The sequence below is a fragment of the Saimiri boliviensis genome, chromosome 9, assembly GCF_048565385.1.
Source record: "Saimiri boliviensis isolate mSaiBol1 chromosome 9, mSaiBol1.pri, whole genome shotgun sequence".
NCBI classification, from domain to species: Eukaryota; Metazoa; Chordata; class Mammalia; order Primates; family Cebidae; genus Saimiri; species Saimiri boliviensis.
The window spans coordinates 64,217,326-64,240,205 of record NC_133457.1 but is presented as its reverse complement, the minus strand read 5'-3'; the positions used below and the strand labels follow the sequence as shown (position 1 = coordinate 64,240,205).

At 39.8% G+C, this 22,880-nt stretch overlaps 1 protein-coding gene and 1 non-coding gene across 4 annotated transcripts in view; one reads left to right on the top strand and one right to left on the bottom strand.

The window, feature by feature from the left end:
* SCN11A (sodium voltage-gated channel alpha subunit 11) overlaps nt 1-22,880 on the top strand; it is a 178,316-nt gene that overhangs the window by 9,602 nt on the left and 145,834 nt on the right. For 2 of the 3 annotated variants that reach the window (XM_074406054.1, XM_074406053.1), the window contains exon 2: nt 15,709-15,787. The gene's annotated coding sequence lies outside the window, so the exon portion shown is untranslated. Of the gene's footprint in view, nt 1-15,708; nt 15,788-17,927; nt 18,077-22,880 lie in introns of all 3 variants that reach the window. The other variant, XM_074406052.1, reaches the window with a different exon arrangement.
* On the bottom strand, nt 13,166-13,268 carry LOC120360867 (U6 spliceosomal RNA). Its single transcript, XR_005577268.1, has one exon. It is a non-coding gene; the product is annotated as a U6 spliceosomal RNA (small nuclear RNA).

Genomic DNA, 22,880 nt, shown 5'->3' with positions numbered 1-22,880 from the left:
ATTTTCTTTCTTTAGCCTTCATACTTCACTATCGTATATAGGGTGTGATACTGTTTTAAACTTCATTATTTAGTCCATAAGTATCAGAATGTGGATATGAAATCAGTACAGAACTTGAAGAGGAATGACCACCAACCAGACTTGGTGATGGATGGTTCTAGACTTAGAGATGGGTTGATAGATGTGGTAACTGATGACACATTGGATTGACTTCCTTGAAGAGTGACAATGTGAGTGCGTCTTTGATTGTATAAAGGAAAATTGCAATATTTTCAGTGGCAATACTTTTTTGATATACAAACATTGGAAGAAATGGTTATATTGGTGTTGGGCAACCAAAGGGATGACTTTGTATTTGACATTTTTGTGGTTTTATTTTCCGCTTGTCTGTCATCTGAGCCCTCTTTCTATGTGCGTGGAATTCCTTACTGTATGTGTCTTGGTTGTGATGAGCAATAGTCTCATTATATAATGGGATAGTTACTCACTTTTATACTTAAAGTATATGCATGTACGCTCAGCTTGACTAATCAGATAACATCTTGACTGCAATCTCATGAAACTCTGAGCAACAACCAACCAACTAAACTGCTCCTGAATTCCTGAGCTACAGAAACTCTGTGAAACAATAAATATTTATTATTGTTTTAAGTGGCTAAGTTGTAGAATAATTTACTATGCAATAATAGATAACTAACATATCTTCTCTTCCTCATGAGGATTGGAAATGTCACAGCACCGTCACAACTCTCACAAAGGTATTCTTACCACCATCCTCTTCAATCTACCATTTAATTCTTTGCCTTCTCTTGCAAAATTGCTAGGAGGCTGGTCCTGGCAGAATTCCTTTAATAGTCTTTTTAGCATTTTCTCTATGAAAATACTGGTTTCTTTATTCAAAATGTAAGAAACCTTGACACCTATTACATTGTTCTCAGCTTTAAAGACTTCTGCCATAACTCCTAGATAATATGCAAAATTTAACATCCTTCTTTATTTTCGACGCCCATTCTCTTTTCTATCGCCCATTATAAGTACAGTTATCCCTCCATATCTATGGGGGATTAGACCTCCAGGACCTCCTCTGATACCAAAATCCAAGTATGCTCAAGTCTCTGATGTAAAATGGGATCGTGTTTGCATATAACCTAAGCACATCCTCCTGTACACTTTAATTTTTTAATTTTTAATTTTATGGGTACATAATAGGTGTATATATATTTGTAAGGTACATGAGCTATTTTGTTAGAGGCATACAATGGCAATAATCACATCAGGGTAAATAGAGTATCTATTACCTCGAACATTCATCATTTCTTTGTGTTACAAACATTCCAATTGTACTCCCTTAGTTATTCTAAAGTGTGCAACAAATTATAATAGACTGTAGTCACCTTCTTGTGCTATCAAATACTAGGTCATATTCATTCCGTCTAACTATATTTTTGTGCCCATTAATGATCCCTACTTCCCCTACCCCCATCACGACCCTTCACAGCTTTTGGTAACTTTATCTCCATGAGTTCAATTGTTTTAATTTTTAGTTCTCACAAATTGGTAATAACAAGCACAGTTTGTTTTTCCATGTCTGACTTATTTTACTTAACATGATGTCCTCCATTTTCATCCATGTTGTTGCAAATGACACGATTTCATTCCTTTTTGTGGCTGAATAGTACTCCATTGTATACATGTGCCACATTTTCTTTATCCACTTGTCTGTTGATGAACACTTAGGTTGATTCCAAATCTTGGCCATGATGAATAGAGCTGCAATAAACATGAGAGTACAGCTATCTTTTCAATATACTGATTTCCTTTCTTTTGGGTATATATCTAGCAGTGGGATTGCTGGATCATAGAGTATTTCTGTTTTCAGTTTCTTAAGGGAACTTCTATACTGTTCTCCAGAGAGGCTATACTAATTTACATTCCTGCCAACAGTGTATAAGGGTTTCCTTTTCTCTACATCCTCACTAGCATTCGTTATTGCCTATCTTTTGGATAAAAGCCATTTTAACTGGGGTGAGATAATATCTCATAGTTTTGATTTGCATTTCTTTGGTCATCAGTGATGTTGGGCACCTTTTCATATACCTGTTTGCCATTTGTATGTCTTCTTTTGAGAAATATCTATTCAGATCTTTTACCCATTTTTAATTGGATTATTAGATTTTTTTCTTACAGAGTTGTTTGAGCACCTTATATATTCTGGTTATTAACCTCTTGTCAGATGGATAGTTTGCAAATATTTTTTCCCATTCTACGTGTTGTCTCTTTACTTTGTTGATTGTTTCCTTTGCTCTGCAGAAGCTTTTTAAAATGAGACGTGATCCCATTTGTCCATTTTGTTTTGATTGTCTTTTCTTTGGGGTATTAAGAAATTTTCTTGGCCAAGTGCAGTGACTCATGCCTGTAATCTCAACACTTTGGAAGGCCAAGGTGGGTGGATCACTTGAGGCCAGGAGTTTGAGACCAGCCTGGCCAACATGGCAAAACTCCATCTCTACTAAAATTACATAAATTGGCCAGGTGTAGTGGGCCATGCCTGTAATTCCAGTTACTTGGGGGCAGGGGGTGAGGCATGAAAATCGCTTGAACCCAGTGGATGGAGGTTGCAGTGAGCCAATATTGTGCCACTACCCTCCAGCTAGACAGAGTCTCTACAAAAGACTGCTGAGCTTAGAAAGCTGAGGTGGGAGGATTGCTTAAGTCCAGGAATTCTGGGTTATAATGCACTAGGCATCTGCACTAAATTTGGCATCATGTGGTGACCTCCTAGGAGCAGGGAACCAGACCACATGGTCGCCCAAGGAGAAGTGAACTGGCCCAGGTCAGAAATGGAGCAAGTCAAAACTTTCATGTTGATCAGTAGCAGGATCACACCTGTGACTAGCCTCTGCACTGGAACAACATAGTGAGATCCCATTTCTAAAAAAGGAAAAAAGAAAAAATTTTGCCCAGACTAATGTCCTGGAGAGTTTCCCCCATGTTTTCCTTTAGTAGTTTCATAGTTTGAGGTCTTAGATTTAAGTCTTTAATCCATTTTGATTTGATTTTTACATAAAGGCAAAAGATAGGGGCCTGGTTTCATTCTTTCACATATGGATATCCAGTTTTCCTAGCACCATTTACTGAAGAAACTGTCCTTTCCCCAGTGTATGTACTTGGCACCTTTGTCAAAAATGGATTCATTGTAGATGTATGGATTTTTTTTCTGGGTTCTTATTCTGTTCCTTTGGTCTGTGTGTCTGTTTTTGTGCCAGTACCATGTTGTTTTGGTTACTATGGCTCTGTAATATAATTTGAAGTCTGGTAATGTGATTCTTTCAGTTTTGTTCTTTTTGCTTGGAATGGCTTTGGCTATTCTGGGCCTTTCACAATTCCATATAAATTTTAGGATTTCTTTCTATTTCTGTGAAGAATGTTATTGGTATTTTGGTAGGGATTTCATTGAGTAGATTGCTTTGGGTGGTGTGGACATTTTAACGTATTAATTCTTACAATCTGTGAACATGGAATATCTTTTCATTTTTTGTGTGTCCTCTTCAATTTCTTTCAATGTTTTATAGTTTTCATTGTAGAGATCTTTTACTTTTCTGATTAAGTTTATTCCTTGGTTTTTATTTGATTTGTTGTTATTGTAAATGAAATTATCTTCCTGAATTCTTTTCAGATTGTTCACTATTGACATACAGGAATGCTACTGATTTTTGTATGTTGATTTTATATCCGGCAACTCTACTGAATTTGTTTATCAGTTCTAATAGTTTTTTGATAGTCTTTAAGTTTTTCTCAATATAAGATCAAATCTGCAAACAAAGATAATTTGACTTCTTCCTTTCCAATTCGTATGCCTTTTATTTATTTCTCTTACCGGCTTGCTCTAGCTAGGACACTGACTACTGTTAAAATGTTCAGTAACAGTGGTGAAAGTGGGCATCTTTGTTGGGTTTCAGATCTTAGAGGAAATACTTTCAGTTCTTCTCCATTTAGTCTGATACTAGCCATGGGTCTATTGTATACGGCTTTTACTGTATTGAGATGTGTTTCTTCTATGCCCAGTTCTTTAAGGTTTTTTTTTTTAATTGTGATAAAATGATCATACGATTTTTGTCTTTTATTCTGTTAAAAGGATATATCGTATTACTTAATTGGTATATGTTGAATTATCCTTGCAGCTCTGGGTTGAATCCTACTTAGTTGTAATGAATGATCTTTTTAATGTGTTGTTGAATTCTGTTTGCTAGTATTTTGTTGCCCTTGTTTCTTTTTTTTTTTTTTTTTCTTTTTTTTATTTTTTAAGACAAGTCTTGCTCTGTCAGCCGTCACCCAGGCTGGAATGCAGTGGTGTGATCTCAGCTCACTGCAGCCTCCACCTCCCAAGTTCAAGCAATTCTCCTGCTTCAACCTCCTGAGTAGCTGGAATTACAGGTGCACACCACCATGGCCTACTGATTTTTGTATTTTTAGTAGAGACAGGGTTTCACTATGTTGGCCAGGCTGGTCTTGAACTCCTGACCTTGTTATCTGCCCACCTTGGCCTCCCAAAGTGCTGAGATTACAAGTGTGAGCCACCACACCTGTTCTATACTTTTAATTATCTCTAGATTACTTATCATACCCAATAAAATGTAAATGCTACATAGTTGTTATACTATATTGTTTAGGCAATAACAAGAAAAAACTGTACATGTTTAGTACAGAAGGAATTTTTTCAAATTTTTTATTTGCAATTACTTGAATTCACAGCTGTGGAACCCATGGATATGGAGGGCCAACTGTACTGTGATGTGTTCACATAATCTCTCAGATTCCCTGTGAATGCCTAATGATAGCAATGTGCCATCGCCTAAGGAATATTCTCAAGTCAACCTCACACACCTGAAGTTATTCACATGATAGGAGGTCAAGTCCTAGGTCAGCTTTTGCTCTTTAAGAATTCTCCTTAGTTCTCCAAGTCCCCAAGGTCTTAACTAATTTGTAAAATAGTAATAGCAATGCTTTTCTCACAAGGCACTTCTGAGGTATATCATAGTTCTGTTCTTTTTGAGTCTTGAAACTTCGTTTTAAGCATTTTAGTGCAATAAAATATAGATTGTGCATGAAAAAAGTTTAACATCCTGAAAGAAACCTCACATATATAATAAATAAAAATGTAGTAAATATAAAAAGTAAGTAAGAGTTCTAGATGCCTTCTGCTTCCAAATAAACTGGATTTGTTATTTTTAAATCATTCTCTGAAGTTTGATCTTTCTTCTGCCAATTACCTGAGCAAGTTAATTAATTTATCTCTTTTTTTCCCCCCCCCCCAAGATGGAGTCTCTTGTTACCCGGGTTGGAGTGCAGTGGTGCGGTCTCAGCTCACTGCAACCTCCAACTCTGGGGTTCAAACGATTCTCTTGCCTCAGCTTCCCAAGTAGCTGGGATTATAGGCATCCGCCACCACAGCTTGGCTAGTTTTTGTATTTTTAGTAAAGTCAAGAGTTTTGCCCTGTTGGCCAGGCTGGTCTTGAACTCCTGACCTCAAGTATCTGTCCACCTCTGCCTCCCAAAGTTTGGGATTACAGGCATGAGCCACTGCAGCCGGCCAATTTCTCTCATCTTCCGTTTCTTTATATGTAAAATGGGAATAAAAATGGTACCCATCTCATATGGGTCTTCTGAATTTAAATGAGATGATCTAAGCATAGCATATAGTGTGCAAGAACTATTTAATATATTTTAGGTATAATTTTAATGATCAGCTTGCCCTGGAAATGTTGGCAACGTATTGTAATTTCCTAGGGTCAACTGTCTCATAAAGTTTTATGTAATATAGGCTCTATCGCTTTTTAAAAGTTTTCAAATCAGCTTAAAATTTTCTGTTTCTCTTGCCTCCTCTCTTGCTTTTACAACCTGGAAAAGGTCTTATGAAAAGTTTTGGTTGTTGTTTTTGGATTGTCCTGGTGCTTCACATGTTTCTGGCTCCATGTTCAGTCCATTGGCTGAACACAGGGCAAGTATCCAGTACGTCTTTGCACCATACTCCAGAGTTGGCATCTTGTTTACCAGGGGGGAGAGGTGATGTTTTCACATTTTTTGTTTGTTTGTTCAAGAGGAATTAATATATTTTGAAAATATATTTAAAAACACAGCATCATTAGAGTCTTGATTTATAACGACCACTGTCTGTTAGTGATTGATATATTAATTTGTATATTTTAAAGATGGATTTTTAAATGAACAGAATAAGACCCATTTAACTAATGCAGAAATGCTAAGTAAACTATTTTTTTTGAGCAGGTGAGTTTATTTTCTTGCCCTGCTACTGACACAGACATCTGTCTATTTTAAACACATCAGTTCTAGAAATATATTTAGAGGTACAGGGGGAAATGAGCATGTAAGAGTCAGTCAGTATTCAAGGATTAATCCACTCCTTTTGTATAACAGTTTTGTTTTGTTTGTTGTACGTTTTCTAAGTTTTTCCTTCACTATAAAAAATATCTATCAGTTGGTTAAAGCAGGATGCAAATGTGGTAGGAATTGTGACTTAGCAGGGATTGGCAAACTTTTTACGTAAAAGGTTTGTTAGTAAACTAAATAAACTTCTTAATGCACACCTATTGTGGATAGTAATCAGATTCATGGAGAAACTGAGAAGCTGCAAAATTTCTTTATAGCCCTTTAGTAATCTTCAAATAAATAAGGGTGTTATGATATATAATAGACTACAATATTATCATTAAATAATTATGCAGAAGTAAAGCAAGATTGTAGAAGTATACATGGACACTCAGAATGCTTAAAATTTTTATGTCCAAAGTTGTATACTATTTTTATCCCGGCAGAAAGACCTCCTCCATTTTATCTTTTTTTTCTTCTTTTCTTTCTTTTTTGAGACAGAGTCTCGCTCTGTCACCCAGGCTGGAGTGCAGTGGTGCAATTTCGGCTCACTGCAACCTCCACCTCCGAGGTTCAAACTATTCTCCTGCCTCAGCCTCCCGAGTAGCTGGCATTAAAGTCACACACCACCACACCCAGCTAATTTTTGTATTTTTAGTAGAGACGGGGTTTCATCATGTTGGCCAGGCTGGTCTCCAACTCTGACCTCAAGTAACCCTCCTGATTTGGCCTGCCAAAGTGTTGGGATTACAGGCAAGCGAGAGCCATTGTGCCTGGCCAACACCTCAGTTTTAAATACAGTCTTTACAATATCCTTTAGCAGTTGTCAGAAGTCATGGTGCTGAATGGTTCATTGTTCAACAGTTCACTTATTTCTGAACACGCTGAGGAGAAAACATCCTTCGGTTCTTTTATCTCTTTCTGTCTATATATTTTACATATTAGACACATAAACCAGTCCGTTTTCTATTTCAAAAATGCTTTGACCTCCTCTAGCTTTCCCACTGGAGGGCAGCAGAGAACCATCCAGGCCATCCTTGATTTGAACAAACTACTGTGACAAGTCAGACTTTAAAATACTTAATACTTACTTCCCACTGATGAAAAGTCATAACCAGAGTATCTTTTCAGGAAACCTATTTTTTCCTATAAAAGTGCTATAATTGATCATGAAAATAAAAGAAGAGAAATAAAAGGGCTGGGAGCAGTGGCTCATGCCTGTAATCCCAGCACTTTGGGAGGCTGAGGTGGGTGGATCGCCTGCGATGGGGAGTTCAAGACCAGCCTCACCAACATGGTGAAACCCCATCTCTACTAAAAAATACAAAATTAGCCAGGCATGGTGGTGCATGCCTGTCAGTTACTTGGGAGGCTGAGGTAGGAGAATTGCTTGAATCTGGGAGGCAGAGGTTGCGGTGAGCCGTGATTGTGCCACTGCACTCCAGCCTGGGCAACAAAAGCAAAACTCCATCTCAAAAATAAAATAAAACAAAATGTGTTTGTAAAGTATTTACTAAGTGGGCAAAATAAAAACAATATAAAAATCATGTCACGAATGTACTTTTTTTTGTGGTAGGATTTTTGTCAGGAGCTGAATTGGCTGAGGCTTCCTACAATACTAGTCTAAAAAGGTACACTGGATGTAAATTTTATTCCACAGACTGATGTGTCCAATTGGATGTTGCATTAAGTTATTAAAATTAAAAATAATTTTTCTGAGTGCGGCGGTTCATGCCTGTAATCCCAGGACTTTCGGAGGCTGAGGCAGATGGATCACAAGGCCAGGAGTTCAAGACTAGTCTGGCCAAGATGATGAAACCCCATCTCTACTAAAAATACAAAAATTAGCCGGGTGTGGTGGCAGCCACTTGTAATCCCAGCTACTCAGGCAGCTGAGGCAGAGAATTGCTTGAACCTGGGAGGCAGGGGTTGCAGTAAGCGGAGATTATGCTACTGCACTCTAGCCTGGACAACAGAGTGAGACTCCATTTCAAAATAATAATAATAATAATAATAATAATAATAATAATAATGTTTTTGAGCTCTCAACCAGCCAAAATGATGGAAAATGTAACTTCAGTTACTGTTAAGATTCTTCTGACACTCTACCATAAAGTCACTCATATATCCCAGGGGTTATATGCGTGGAAGCACCGACAATCCTCAGGCCACAGTGGTTAGGGCTGAGATGGCTTAGGGTATCAGAAATATTGTCCCTTGTAAGTGGGCAGGCCCCTGCTTTTCTGCCATTGGGACTGGGATTTTTTGTTAGGATGGGGAATCCCAGTGCCTAGGGCCCCACTTCCCTAGAAGCCCTAGCCGTCATGACCAGGTTCTGTCACCAGCCTAGATGTTTTCAGCAGTGGTCACAGGTCTGCCCTCTTCGCAGAGCCTCTCCTGCTTTTGCTCACTGGTCCTGTTGCCTCCAAAGAGAATTGGCTTGTCCCCACCAGGACTCTCCCCATCCGGATTTATAGTTTAACCTCTTCAGTGAGCTTGAGCTTTCCCTAAGGGCAAGACCAGACATGATCTTTAAGCATATTGTGCTTTGTGCCCAGGAATATAAACCACTCGTGAGACCAGCAAGCACTGTGGGCTGGCAACCCTCCGCCGATGGTGGGAATGGAAGAAAAATTACACCAAAAACAAAATAGACTCTAACGTCTGAACAAATCATCCTGCCACAGAAGCTGGAACTGAAAACAATTCTTTTCCTAGTACTCTCCCTGTAGAAACCACAGGCATTCTTTAGGTCTCTAAGCACCTCCAAACTGCATTCAAAATTAGGTTTGTGAATCTGGAAATCTTTCTTTGCTAATTTGTAGTACATGAATGCCTGCAGAAGCCTTTGAATGGTAAATACTGTGGGAGGGGCAGTTGCCATGGTGACTGTCCAATGGACCCTTTTTCTTGCACTTCAATTAGATCTTCATTGCTGAGCTGCTATGAATGAGAGGGTAACATCTGGGAGACAGGAGATGTGAGAGAAGCTGTTCCAAATGTAGCTACATTCTAAATGCCCTGAACTATAGTACGTTTGCCTGGAACCACCTCTTCACTGGAGCTCCTGCCCACTATGCCCTTTCGCACTATGGAAAAATCTGTTTGCAACACACATGACAATGGGCCAATTTCCTTAATAATACATGAAGTGTTTACAAGTTAATATGAAAAATGCCAAAAGCACAACAGGAAAAAATGAGCAAAGGACATGAACAGGCATCTCTTAGTAAAAAAAAAAAAAATAGTAATAAGTGGTTTTAAATTGCATAAAAATATATTTAACCTCATTTATAATCAAGAAAACATATTTAAATAGGATATGATTTTTCACCTATTACACTGGAAAAGATTTAAAAATTTAATAAGGTACTGTGTTCAGAGGATGTGGAAAAACCATCTTTTTTATACTTAGATTGGGAGGGTAAATTGGTATAACCTAGAGAGTGACTTAGCTCCTTTTCTAGAAATGTATGCTACAGGTATATTAACAGTTGACTTAAAAACACAGGTAAAGGGATATATTTATTAAAGCATTGTTGAAGTAAACAACCATGAGAGATTAAATGAATTATTGATATATCCATAAAGATGCATCCAGACAATTACTGATACTGCCATACATAGGCAGTTACTAATGGTTTGAATATTTGATTTCCAATGTAATGACATTGAAAAGTCGTGGGATCTTTATGAAGTGTTTGGGTCATAGGGGCTTTGCTTTCGTGAAAGGATTAATGCTGCTCTCATGGGACTGGGTTAGTTCTCCAGGGGATCAGTGAGTTCTTGCTCTAATGGGACTGGATTAGTTACCATGAGAGTGGATGGTTATAAAGCAAGGCCACCCCTCATGTTTTGTCTTTTTTGCACACTCTTGCCCTCTCGCCATGTGATGCCCTTTGCCAAGTTATGAGGCAGTACAAAGCCCTGACCAGAAGCTGTCATCAGGCCCTTGCCCTTCCCAGTCTCCAGAACTGTGAGCCAAATAAACTTCCTTTCTTTATCAATTACCCAGTGCCAGGCATTCTGTTACAACAACAGAAAACAGACCAAGACAGCAGTTAACAGAATGGTATGGCATGAGTGTTTCTTGTCTCAGTTTAACCTGAGATAGAAATATAATTAATACAAACTCTCAAACACGTTTAAGATGGATCCTATGTGCTGACTGACAAATGAAATATTCCTGAGAACTGGTTACAAACATCTAGCAGGTTTAAGGATTATTAACAGTGTCAGAGTATGGGAAGAGAGATTAAAAGATTTCTTTGGAAAAAAAATTGTGCTGTGAATTCCATCCCTTCTACCCCAAGGGGATGTATTCCGTGATCCCAAATATAATGAGGCAGATCTTCAGTGAGACCATCTGAAAGCTTGGTAAGTGACCATTTGGGTAGTCTGGAGTGTAACCCCCAAATCTACAGGGCTAGAGATGGACTAACTAGTTCCTTTCATGTTAGAGCCATGAGAGTGCTAGTTAGCAGACTGTACTCCCATGGTTTTCTGCTTGGGGCGGGGGTAAGGGTTTGATGAGGCTTTTCTGTAGACTAGACAGATATGTGGCAGGTGGGAGAAAAATCCAGACTGAACTGTATTAAGTCCCACTTAAGAGGAGCACCTGGGAGGTGAGATGTCTTCAACTCTGAAGAATGTTGAATGCAGCACCACGACCCAGGGCTGACAAATGCTGCTAGGCCAGGGAGCAGAATATGTCATCCTCTTCAGGAGAACCTGAAGCTGGATCACAGAGCTGGGGCTCCCCGAAGTGCCCCAGAAAGCTCTAGAAGGTAAAATGCCAGCTTCAATCATCCGCCAGCTCCAGAGAAGCCACCAGCCAAGGAAGAACTGCCCTACCTCATTACTTCTCAAATCCTTGCTTTAACCTTGGTAGTATCTGAAATAACATCTGTGAATGGGGGGAAACAGCCTCCCCAATTGGGTTTTGTGAGTTTTTTTATTTTTTATTTTTTTGAGACTCTCTCAAGAGTCTTGCTCTGTCGCCCAGACTTGAGTGCAGTGGTGCAAACTCGGCTTACTGCAACCTCTGCCCACTCGGCTCAAGCAGTTCTCCTGACCCAGCCTCCAGAGTAGCTGGGATTACAAGCAGCTATTTTTTTTTTTTTTTAAACTAGAGACAGTGTTTCACCATGTTGGCCAGGCTGGTCTTGAACTCCTGATCTCATGATCCACGCGCCTTGGCCTCCCAGAGTGCTGGGATTACTGGTGTGACCCACTGCATCCCGCCCGTGAGATGTTTTAAGGGATTCAGGGGCAGCAACAGTTTTAAGGGGGTAAACTTTCAGAAGCCAAATGTTTTTTCCTAAAATTGATTTGCTTGAGAAATTTGCCCACAGCTGGGTGCCAGTACTGGTCTTTCTTTTCTTACCTACCCTTTAGAGCTCAGCTTCCAGTTTACAAAAGAAACCCGTGTGTTCTGAATCTCACTATCATGCACTGACCCCTGGGCAACAAGCAGGGATTTTTGAAAAACTGGTGTCAAACTTGGTCATTAATGAATGACCCCAAAAACTCAGTATCAATCCTTTTGCAAGTCTGGTGGTTTAATAAAATTGAAGAAGGATCTATCCTGCCACTGGCTTTGCAAGCATGACTTAAGGAATAGACTTTATTGAGTAAAGGAAAAGTCCCCAGGCCAAGGTAAACAAGACAGGGATGTACAACGTCCCTCATTTTAACATCTTTGCACATGAGTTGTTTCTAGGGCCAGGGCTTCTGCCAGACATTTTTTCTTTCTAGTAGAGAGACCCATTCCTAGAAGTGGCCTTTGTGGGAGGAAGTGGCATCAGGCAGTCATGATTTGGAGTGCCAGTTGTTTTCAGAATTTGTCTAGGAAAGTTAGCTGTCCTACCCTTGGGGCTTTAGGGACATCTGGGGCAACAGACTCTCTCTTTGACCTAACACTAATCAGGCTCTCCTAAGCCCTTAAGACCCAGACTTTGGGCTCTGTTCTTATGCTTATTCTGTTTTCAGAAAGAATCCTGCTGTGTTAGTTTCACTAGAATCTCCCACCCTTGGTATCTAACTACCCTTGATATCTGATGAAATCCCTCAACCCTTCTCCCTTAGTACAATACCTTATTATCCTGGCTGCCTTCAGCTAGAAGCTGAGTCAATTTAGAATCTCTCTTATTCCTGATGTTCTCTTTTAGTAATTTTCATCCACTGACCCCACTGTGCACCTCGGCCATAATTTCCCACTTGTCCTTGTATTCAGATGGGAGCCGGTACTAAACTGAGGTCTCTTTCCCTGTTGCAGTAGCTCCTGAATAAAATTTGTCTTCACTGCCTTAACTTCTGTCTGGCTCTGGTTTTCTTTGACAGGGGTCTGCAGATGTTAAAGTCCCCTCACCCAGGGAGAAAAAACATTGGTATTGTGGGAAGCTGGGCTTAAAGGTACTCATCACGGGAGAAGGGAGAGCCAGCCCCCATGACCCAGCAAGGCTGTAGTTAAGGTAATTCATGGTAAACAAGTGAGTGGTTTAGAAGACACTTTTAAATTATATCCCAGGTAGAGAATGTTGAACACATCTTATGTATAGAGCTTAATGAATTTTCAGAAAGTGAACCTTCATACATAAAAAAGAACCCAGGATTATTTTAAAGATAAATATCTGACTTACATAATGACTTGTCAGCTGAGAAATCATTGCAGACAATTTCTAATGACAGATCAGCATATGATATTTAAGGTTGAAAGGATAGTCTACTATGTATTTTTTAAAGCTTTATTTTATTGTTAATTGATACATTATGTAATAAAAATATGAAAACCTTCATGAATTTGTGTGTTATTCTTGTGCAGGGGCCATGCTAATCTTCTCTGTGTCATTCTAATTTTAGTATATGTGCTGCTGAAGCAAATATTCTTCTATGTTTTTTTGTAAACAAGGCTTTTTAGTGCTTTGGGTATAAAAGAAAAAGGTAATAGCAATAGAACTATCCGAGGCATTTTAACCAAAGCAACTTCATCTTGAATAGGGACTGGGTAAAATAAGGCTGAGATCTCCTGGGCTGTACTCCTAGGAGTTAGGCATTCTAAGTCACATGATGAGATAGGAGGTTGGCACTAGATGCAGGTCATAAAGACCTTGCTGATAAAACAAGCTGTGGCAAAGAAGCCAGCCAAAACCTACCAAAACCAAGGTGGTGATGAAAGTGATCTCTGGTTGTCCTCTCTGCTCATTACACACCAATTACAATTCGTTAGTGTGCTAGAAGACACTCCCACCAACACCATGACAGCTTACAAATGCCATGGCCATGCCAGGAAGTTACCCTATATGGTCCAAAAAGGGGAGGAACCCTTAGTTCCAGGAATTTCCTATCTTTTTCCAAGAAAACTCATGAATAATCCACCCCTTGTTTAGCATATAATCAAGAAGTAACAATAAGTATAACCAGCCCATGCTGCTGCTCTGTCTATGGAGTAGTCGTTATTATATTCCTTTACTTTCTTAATAAATTTGCTTTCACTTCACTCTATGGACTCACTCCAAATCCTTTCTTGTGCAAGATACAAGAATCCTATCTTGGGGTCTGGATCAGGACCCCTTTCTGGTAACAGAACTGATATGGAGTCCTATCTCATTCTAGCTTTAAAACCTAAAACAAACGAGGAAAACAAAACCAGCCCTATGCATTTCTGCATTTTCAGTACAACTTTATTTTTAATGTTTAACAATTGCCTACCAATATTTACAGTATGTGTACACTGTCTCAGTAAATTGCTTACCAAAAATGATTCTAACAGTAGTTCAGTATACATTTTTAAGTTCTGTTGAAGAGTGTTGAAGCAGCATCACTGTCTGGCGTAATACCTGAGGTTCATCATCTCATGCCAGGAAAATTAAGGACACAGACACACACAAGGAGTGAGTTTAGGAGCAGAGGTTTAATAGGAAAAAGAAAGAGAAAGGAGAACAATCCTCTCTCTTTTGAGGGAGAGAAGGCCACCCAAATGGGAATTCCAGCCTGTGGCAGAGTGCCCCAGATTTTATAGACATGCTTGAGGAGGTGGTATCTGATTTACATAGGGCCCACGAATTGGTTGGAGCAGGTGTGACATTTACTCAATGCATGGGCAAGCCCGGCCATCCCGCCCTAATCTTATTATGTAAAGGGGCTTTCCACTTGGCCAGCACATGTTGTCTGCACTGTACATGTGGCTGGAAAGGAGAAGGGAAGATGGAGCCACCATTTTGAACGTGCCTATCGCAGGTAGCCTTTGCCTATTGGCACAACTGCTGGCATTCACCTGTGCAAGCTTCCAGCTTGCTTGTCTGTGTCTGCAGCTCAATTTTACAGGCTGTTCTTTTTAGAAAAGAAAATGATTGGGGGACTGTTTTTAATTAAAAGAAAAACCTTACCGAGGACCTCCTTACCCTCACTATCTGTCTAAATAATTTCTTCTTAACTCCCATATGAGTATTATGATCAGAGGAAATTTAACAAAATATTTTTCTGGTGTTTGCATATTTTTGTGCAAAGAAGTAGGGCAGGGTAAACAAAGACTTCTTAGAATAATCACTATTACCTTTTGGATAGATTTTGTGGATGAAATAGAATGAAAACATGGGCTTAAAGAGAGGGAGAAAGCATGTAACATTTTTCTGTTAAATAGAATCTCTTTCATATATTTTATATATATATATATATATATATATATATATATATATATACATATTTTTTTTAAAATTTTTTATTTTTTTTTTTTTAGGCAGAGTGTCACTCTGTTGCCCAGGCTGGAGTGCAATGGCATGATCTTGGCTCACTGCAACCTCACCTCCTGGGTTCAAGTGATGCTCATGCCTCAGCCTCCTGAGTAGCTGAGATCGCAGGTCACCATGCTCAGCTCTATTTAATATATTTTAAAGTGTTTTTGTGTGTTTGTTTGTTTGTTTGTTTGTTTTAGGAGGAGTTTCACTCTTGTTACCCAGGCTGGAGTGCAATGGCGCGATCTCGGCTCACCGCAACCTCCGACTCCTGGGTTCAGGCAATTCTCCTGCCTCAGCCTCCTGAGTAGCTGGGATTACAGGCACGCGCCACCATGCCCAGCTAATTTTTGTATTTTTAGTAGACACGGGGTTTCACCATGTTGACCAGGATGGTCTCGATCTCTTGACCTCGTGATCCACCCGCCTCGGCCTCCCAAAGTGCTGGGATTACAGGCTTGAGCCCCCGCACCTGGCCTTAAAGTTTTAAATAAACAAAATTATATCCTTTGCAACTACATAAAAATGATAATTATAAGCATCAACTGAAAAATTATGTAACCAAAATAGTTTTTCAAAATTCTTTTAGGGTGCAGACAAGTAGAAATGTTGAAGACCGCAGAGAATGAGGTCGTCTGGGAGAGCAAGAAGAAGATGAGCACAGCAAGGTAGAGTCTGGGATCAGAATGTGCAACTTAGAAAACTGAAGTGTTAATCCATGTCTTGAATTGGATATATTCTAATTTCTATATCTCGACTGTTGTTTGTTACTTAAAGTGACTGTAGTCTTCTACAACCTAAGAGTAATCAGAAAAGTTAAAGGGCTTATCTGATTTTTTCATTCAGTAGCAAAGGAAAAGCTTTCACATAAGTAAACTATGCTAGAAATACATTTTCAAAGAACAACGAAACTGACATACTGATTCTTTGAAGAGAAACTTGGAACTCACTGTATTTAACAATTACATCAGGATAACAAGAGACAAAAATACAATTGGGTTTTCTTTACATCCTGTGAGCTGTATATTTAACTTGTTATATACCGTTCAAGATAATTCTCAAAAAGAAAAATGGTAAAATTATGACTGATTCTCATAAAGATAGAAAATGAACACGTTAAAGATTTTATTTTACTAATAATGAGGGAACCAAGCAAGTGTCATAGCTGGTTCAAAAGATGCCATAATTGGTTCAAACAAGAAGCAAACACTCATAAAGGAATGTTGTACAAATGGGGACAAAACTGGTTTTTCCATGGGCAGGAGGTGGGGGGAGGTTGTATCGCCATCTGACAGATTTAATTTGCATGTCTATAGACATTATTTTGCATTGTTATCCATAACTTGCAGAGTTATAAAATAGCCCTCATAGAAACAGAATCAGATAATGCTGCAGGATGTGCGTAGTTTTCCATTGAAGCAATTTTCTATACCTGATTTAAGTGATAAATGCAAGGAATCTAATAGTACGTAAAATCCTGGTGAAAACATCCTCACAGGGCAGAAATACAGTTATAATTAAACATTAATAGGATGCACTTTGACCCACTTTTTTTGTAAGCAAAAGTCATATAGTACTAGATGCCAACCATTTGCATCCCCATTGTTCTTACAGATAGGAATTCTGATGTTAGAATCATAAAGGTTTTCTTTATGAATTACTTAAGGTATTTTTTAGATTCCACTAAAAATATCCTTAGTTAGTGAAACAGCTGACACTGACCAGTTTGAAGACCCCCACGAAGAAACAGAATCAGCAGAAGAATGTAGTTTCGTCATCTCCCCGTCTTAAGACTTCACCCTGCACTCTTCAACCAATCAATAATTTTCACACTTTGGCCCACTTTAAAATCCTTAAAATCCCTATCCCCAAACTCCCTGGGAGACAGATTTGAGGTTTCCCCCATCTCCTCCTTCTTTGGCCTTGCAATTAAAGCTCTTTCTCTGCTGCAACCAGTGTCTTGGCATATTGACTTGCTGCATGCATTGGGCAAATGAACCTGTTATGGTTATGCTGGGATCCAACTGTATATTTAAAAAGGACATTCAAGTATGAGACTGCCTTTGCAAAATTGTGACTAAGACAACAAAAGAGATCTAACTTAACTGACTCCATCTTGCTTCTAACCTCCAGCCTGTCCTTGTTCATTCCTGGGCATAGGCTGAACTGTAAAGTAACTTTGGGAGAAACTTAAGTTTGTAGTTTAAAGCAAAGACGCTAACAGCTCTTTCCCAAAGCAGACCTCCTTCCTGCCTGGGGACTAGACTGCCTCTGTAGGACTAACATTAGCCACAATATTAGAAATTATGCTTTAGGAGTCATGCAGCTCGGGGAGACAAGATTCTGACCCTCCCTGAGCTTCTCCTAAGATCAGTGCTTGAGATAATTTATAGACCCTGCACTTGATGAATTAACAGGCACCACCAGACTGATTAACTGGCCATCTGATCTTGTGGACCCCACCCAGGAACTGACTGAGCACAAGAAGACAGCTTTGACTCTCTAAGCTGTCTCAGAGCTTTGACTCAGCTTTGACTTTCATCCCTGACCAGTCAGCACTCATGACTCACTGGCTTCCCCCTCTCCACCAAGTTGTCCTTAAAAACTCTGCTCCCCAAATGCTCGGGGAGACTGATTTGAGTAATAATAAAACTCCAGTCTCCCACACAGCTGGCTCTGTGTGAATTACTCTTTCTGTATTGCAATTCCCCTGTCTTGATGAATCAGCTCTGTCTACGCAGCAGGCAAGGGGAACCCCTTGGACAGTTACAAGTATATGAACACGTGCATATATGTATGTTCTGCCAGGGTTCGGAAAGTGATACTCCAAAGCATGGAACTTTGACATGCTGAATTCTTTGAACTAAAGGAGACTGGAAGTTCTCAGAAGCAGCCTCAGAACCAAGGCCTCTCTGCCCTCCTGCCCTCCTGTCTCCCAGTCTTCCTTTTCCCCTGAAGTAAGTCGGGAACAAGAATTTCTCTTCCCCAAGGGTGGAGGGGGGATCTTAGAAGTTAGGACTCCCTTTACCCAAAGCAAGCTATTACTCCAAACTTCTCCCAATGTTTCTGTCTAAGAGCTCCTGCAGAGTCTGGGGAGTTCCACTTGGTGCTTTGAGGGTTTGCTGAAAAACCAACTCGCGAAAGGCAGATTAACTGGAGAAAAGGCATACAAATGTATGTAATGTGAGTATACAGGAGTCTTCAGAAGGAATACCCAAAGACACAGGGGAAAGTGTCCATTTTCATGCTTAGGTTCAATAAAGTGTGGACAGCCATGTAGAAATGTGATTGGACAGAAAGGGTCTGATCTAATGCTATTAGACTGAGTGGGGAAATCCAGCAAGGCCTGTCTGTCTAGACTCTTCTGGCCCTCTCTGAGCATGTATTCTTTCCATGGGTATGGGGCAGGATCCTTTCTGAAATGGGGGTTTTATGATTTACAGTCAAGCAAGGAAGGTCAGATAATTTTTTATGGCCAGTTTTACATACATAATACTCTAACTTACATATGTAATACTCTACACAGAAAGGTAGAAGAAAAGTTGGTATTATGTTTAGGTTTAATGGCTGGCTTTGGGGAAAAGGGGTTCTGGTTTCTATGACCTGCCTTGGGAAGAGGGATTCTAGTTTGTATGGCTAGCCTCAGGGAGAAACTTTTGCTCTTGAGGCTGCTTTGGAGGACTTCATTTTGGGGTATTGTTTTCTGAGCCCCAGCACTGGCCATAAAGATGTTCTCTGATCTGCCCTTGCCTGATAGTAGGTTATAAGACCCTCATTCCAGAGGGTTCTGCCCCATACCCAGGATGAATAAAGGCTACAACAGAGAGGCCAAGAAGATTCTGAACATGCAGGCCTTTCTGTGCTTCCCCACGCAATCTATTACTATTAGGTCATATCCTTTTGTCTAACCACATTTTTACATGGCTATCCATATTTCATCAAACCTAAGCATAAAAACAAACTGTTTTCCCTGGTTCCCCGGGTCTTCATTTCTGAAGCATTCTGGGTTATGTAAAACTTAGATTAAATATATCTGTTATGCTTTTCTCTTGTTAACCTGTCTTTTGTTATATGAGTATCTGCAGTGACACTTATGATGGGAAGGAAAGGTATCACACCTTTCTGTCCCTACAGTTTATATACGTAGTCACTATTCCTCCATGGAGACAGAAGAATGTGGTGATTGGAAAGGGGGACTGAAAGTTGGGAATCTGGGCCAGGCATAGTGAGTGGTTCATGCCTATAATCCCAGCACTTTGGGAGGTCAAGATGGGTAGATCACCTGAGGTCAGGAGTTCAAGACTAGCCTGGCCAAACTCGTGAAACCCTGCCTTTACTAAAAGTACAAAAATTAGCCAAGTGTGGTGGAAGATGCCTGTAGTCCTAGATACTCGGAAGGCTGAGGCAGGAAAATCGCTTGAAGTCAGGAGGCAGAGGTTGCAGTGAGCCAAGATCATGCTACTGCACTTCAGCCTGGGTGACAGAGTAAGACTGTCTCAAAAAAAAAAAGCAAGCAAGAAAGTTGGGGATCTGAGTTGAAAAGCAAGTCTATTTTTCACCATATACCTTTATATTCTGCTTTATTTTTCTTTGCTTTTTCCATGAGCAATGTTATTTTTAAAGAAAAGAAGAATATCTTTTATAAACCTACTGTGACAAATAATAAAGCAATCAAATATATAAATAAAGCATTGCAGAAAATACAAATGAATAGAAATATAGAAGTCATGGGAGGAGAACCCTTAGAAAACCCCTTTCAGTTTTTGACAATTGAGCAGACAAAAAAATAAGTAAGGGTATGAATAGCAGTTTTCAGTATAGGCTGCATATGAAGAACAATTTAGAAGTTTCTTTTTAAATGCCTTTTTATTATGGAAAACGTCAAACATATGCAAAAGTAATAGACCAACTGAAGGAGCCTGCATGGTCCACCACTCAGCATCAGTCATTATCAATTCATGGCCAACCATGTCCCCATCCATTTTCCCCCTTTCCAGATTATATTGAAGCAAATCACAGAAATCATATTGCTTAATCTATAAGCATTTCCTCCAGTCAGTATCTCTAAAATGTAAGGACTCCTTTTAAAAAGCATAACCACAATATCTTTAACACTCTTTAAAAATAAAAATTTGTAAGTACAATATCATGATCACACTTTAAAAATAACAGTAATTCCTTAACTTCATCAAAAATTTAGTGTTAAAGTTTCCGATTGTTGCACAAATGCCATCATTAAATAGCTGTGTTTATTTTATTTTTTTGAGACAAGTTCGAGCTCTGTCACACAGACTGGCGTGCAGTGGCATGATCAGGGCTCCCTGCAACCTCTGCATCCTGGGCTCAAAATCTTCTTGCCTCAGCCTCCCAAGTAGCAGGGACTACAGGCATTTGCCACCATGCCCGGCTAATTGTTGCATTTTTCTTGTAGAGACAGGATTTTGCCCTGTTGCCCAGGCTGGTCTCAAACTCCTGAACTCAAGCAATCCACCTGCCTTAATCTCCCAAAGTGCTGGGATTACAGGTGTGAGCCACTGCTCCTGGTGAGAAAAGCTGTGTTTAAATCAGGATCTGAGTAAGGTTCACACATTTGATTAGTTGATGTGTCTCTCAAGTCTCTTATTGTAATCTGTACTTTACCTTGAAAGTGTGAACTGAAGAAAGATAAGGTTCATAAATGTGGGAAGGAAAGCTTTATGTCTCATAAAGGGTTGCAGCCTGCAGGACGGCCATTCTGACAGGCTGGGAAGGACAGCCTCTAGTAAGAAGCCAGAAACAGACACTTCAAGGGAGGGGCAAAGGGAGCAGAAGTTTATGTGGAGTACAGTGGGCAAATATGCATATTTATTAAGCTATAGGAAGAGTCACAAATACTTATGAAAGGAGAATCATGCACACACACAATTGAGCTTCTTGCTGCTCCATGAGTCTCAGGGACAAAACATAGCAATGTTAGCATGATCTGAGGGCCCTCTGATATCAAAAGGTGAAGCAGAGGACACAAAAACCCTTACTGTGCATTCTCCTTAGACTGACCAGAACTACTTCAGTGGTTACTGATCTCTTTTCAGGCAAAAAAGAAGGGGCAGCCTTAGGCACTTGGTTGATTTATATGAGTGGTGGAGTCTTTTGAAAGGGCTGGTTTCTGCTAAGCCCCAAGGGAAGAAAGCCTAACATGGTTAGCCAGGAAGAAGGTATAAGGAGGTGTGTCTGACCTCCAATCCCATCATGGCCAAGAACTCAGTTTTCAAAGTTACACTGGGGGTTTCTTGGCCAAGTGGTATTCCATTCAGTCAGTTGAGGGTGTTAGAAACAAGTTTTCAGTGCTGCAAAAAGAATTAGCACTTGAACATAAATTTTCGCAGCAAGGCAAATTTACTTCTATAGAAGGGTACATCTCATGGATGGAGCAATGGTGAGAGCACACTGGACAAAAGAAGGGAAGACTAACACAGCTAGTCCCTATTGCTGTGTCACTCCCCTGTTGGCTAGGGTTGGACCGCACAGTCTAAGCTAATTCTGATTGGCTATTTTGAAGAGAGCTGGGATATGAGCCAGAGTGGTGGGGTGAGCAGTTTTGGTGGGAAGGATGGTTACAGAGCAGGTGACTAAGGATAACTAAGGACAGAGCAAGTGACTGAGGATGACTAAGAACTCTAAATATGTGAGTACAGAGGCTAGGAGAGGGTTATTTACTGAAACTAGGGGCAAGGAGCCATAAAGAGTGAGGAAGTTAAACTTTAAAATGGAGATCAAAGAACAGGGAAGCTGAACATTCTGACATGTTGGCTCTCTGAAGAGGAATTTACTGTATCCTACAAGGGGCTTAGAATTTTATTTTTGGTTTACAGAAGCTTCTAAAAAATTTTGTTGTTCAGGCTCCATCCAGACAACACTCTGTCTCAAAAAAAATATATATATGTATCTCACATCTTTCCCATGATGACCAGAACAATCCAGTGCTTAGTAACTCTTTTCAGTGTAGTCATTGTCTCTGTGAGAAATAAATAAACATCTATTTGTTTAAGCCACCGGAAAATTTTTGCATATATATATATATATATATATATATATATATATATATATATGAACCTCTGTTTCAGGCTCTGCTTCTGGGAAGCCTGAGTTAGGAGAGTATAAAGATGTTTGTATCCAATGTAAATACTGAGCAGACAGCGTTAACATCAGTGGAGCCTCACAGTAATCAAACTACAAGATGATCATCCTGTGGATATAAGTCAGTCTCTTTTTTCAGTCACTCTGTTGCTTACTCAGGGGGTTTGTGTGTAGAAATACAAAGTGGTTGTCTTAGTCCATTTGTGCTCCTGTCATGGAATACCTGAGACTGGGTAATTCATAATGACTGGAAGTTTATTGGCTCACTGTTCTGGAGGCTGAAAAGTCCAAGATCAAGGGGCTGGCATCTGTCCAGGGCTTTCTTACGATGCTCTCACATGGCAGAAGGTAGAAGGACAAGAAAAGGGCCAGAAGAGGCTGAATTTGCCCATTTATAACGGCATCAGTCACACCCTTGAGGATGGAGGCCTATGCCCTGATCTTAAAGGCTCTCTCTTCTTAAAGGCTCCACCTCTTAATATTGTTACAATGGCAATTACTTTTTTTTTTTTTTTTTTTTTGAGATAGAGTTTCATTCTTGTTGCTCAGGCTGGAGTGCAATGGCAGGATCTCAGCTCACCACAACCTCCGCCTCCTGGGTTTAAGCGATACTCCTGCCTCAGCCTCCCAAGTAGCTGGGATTAC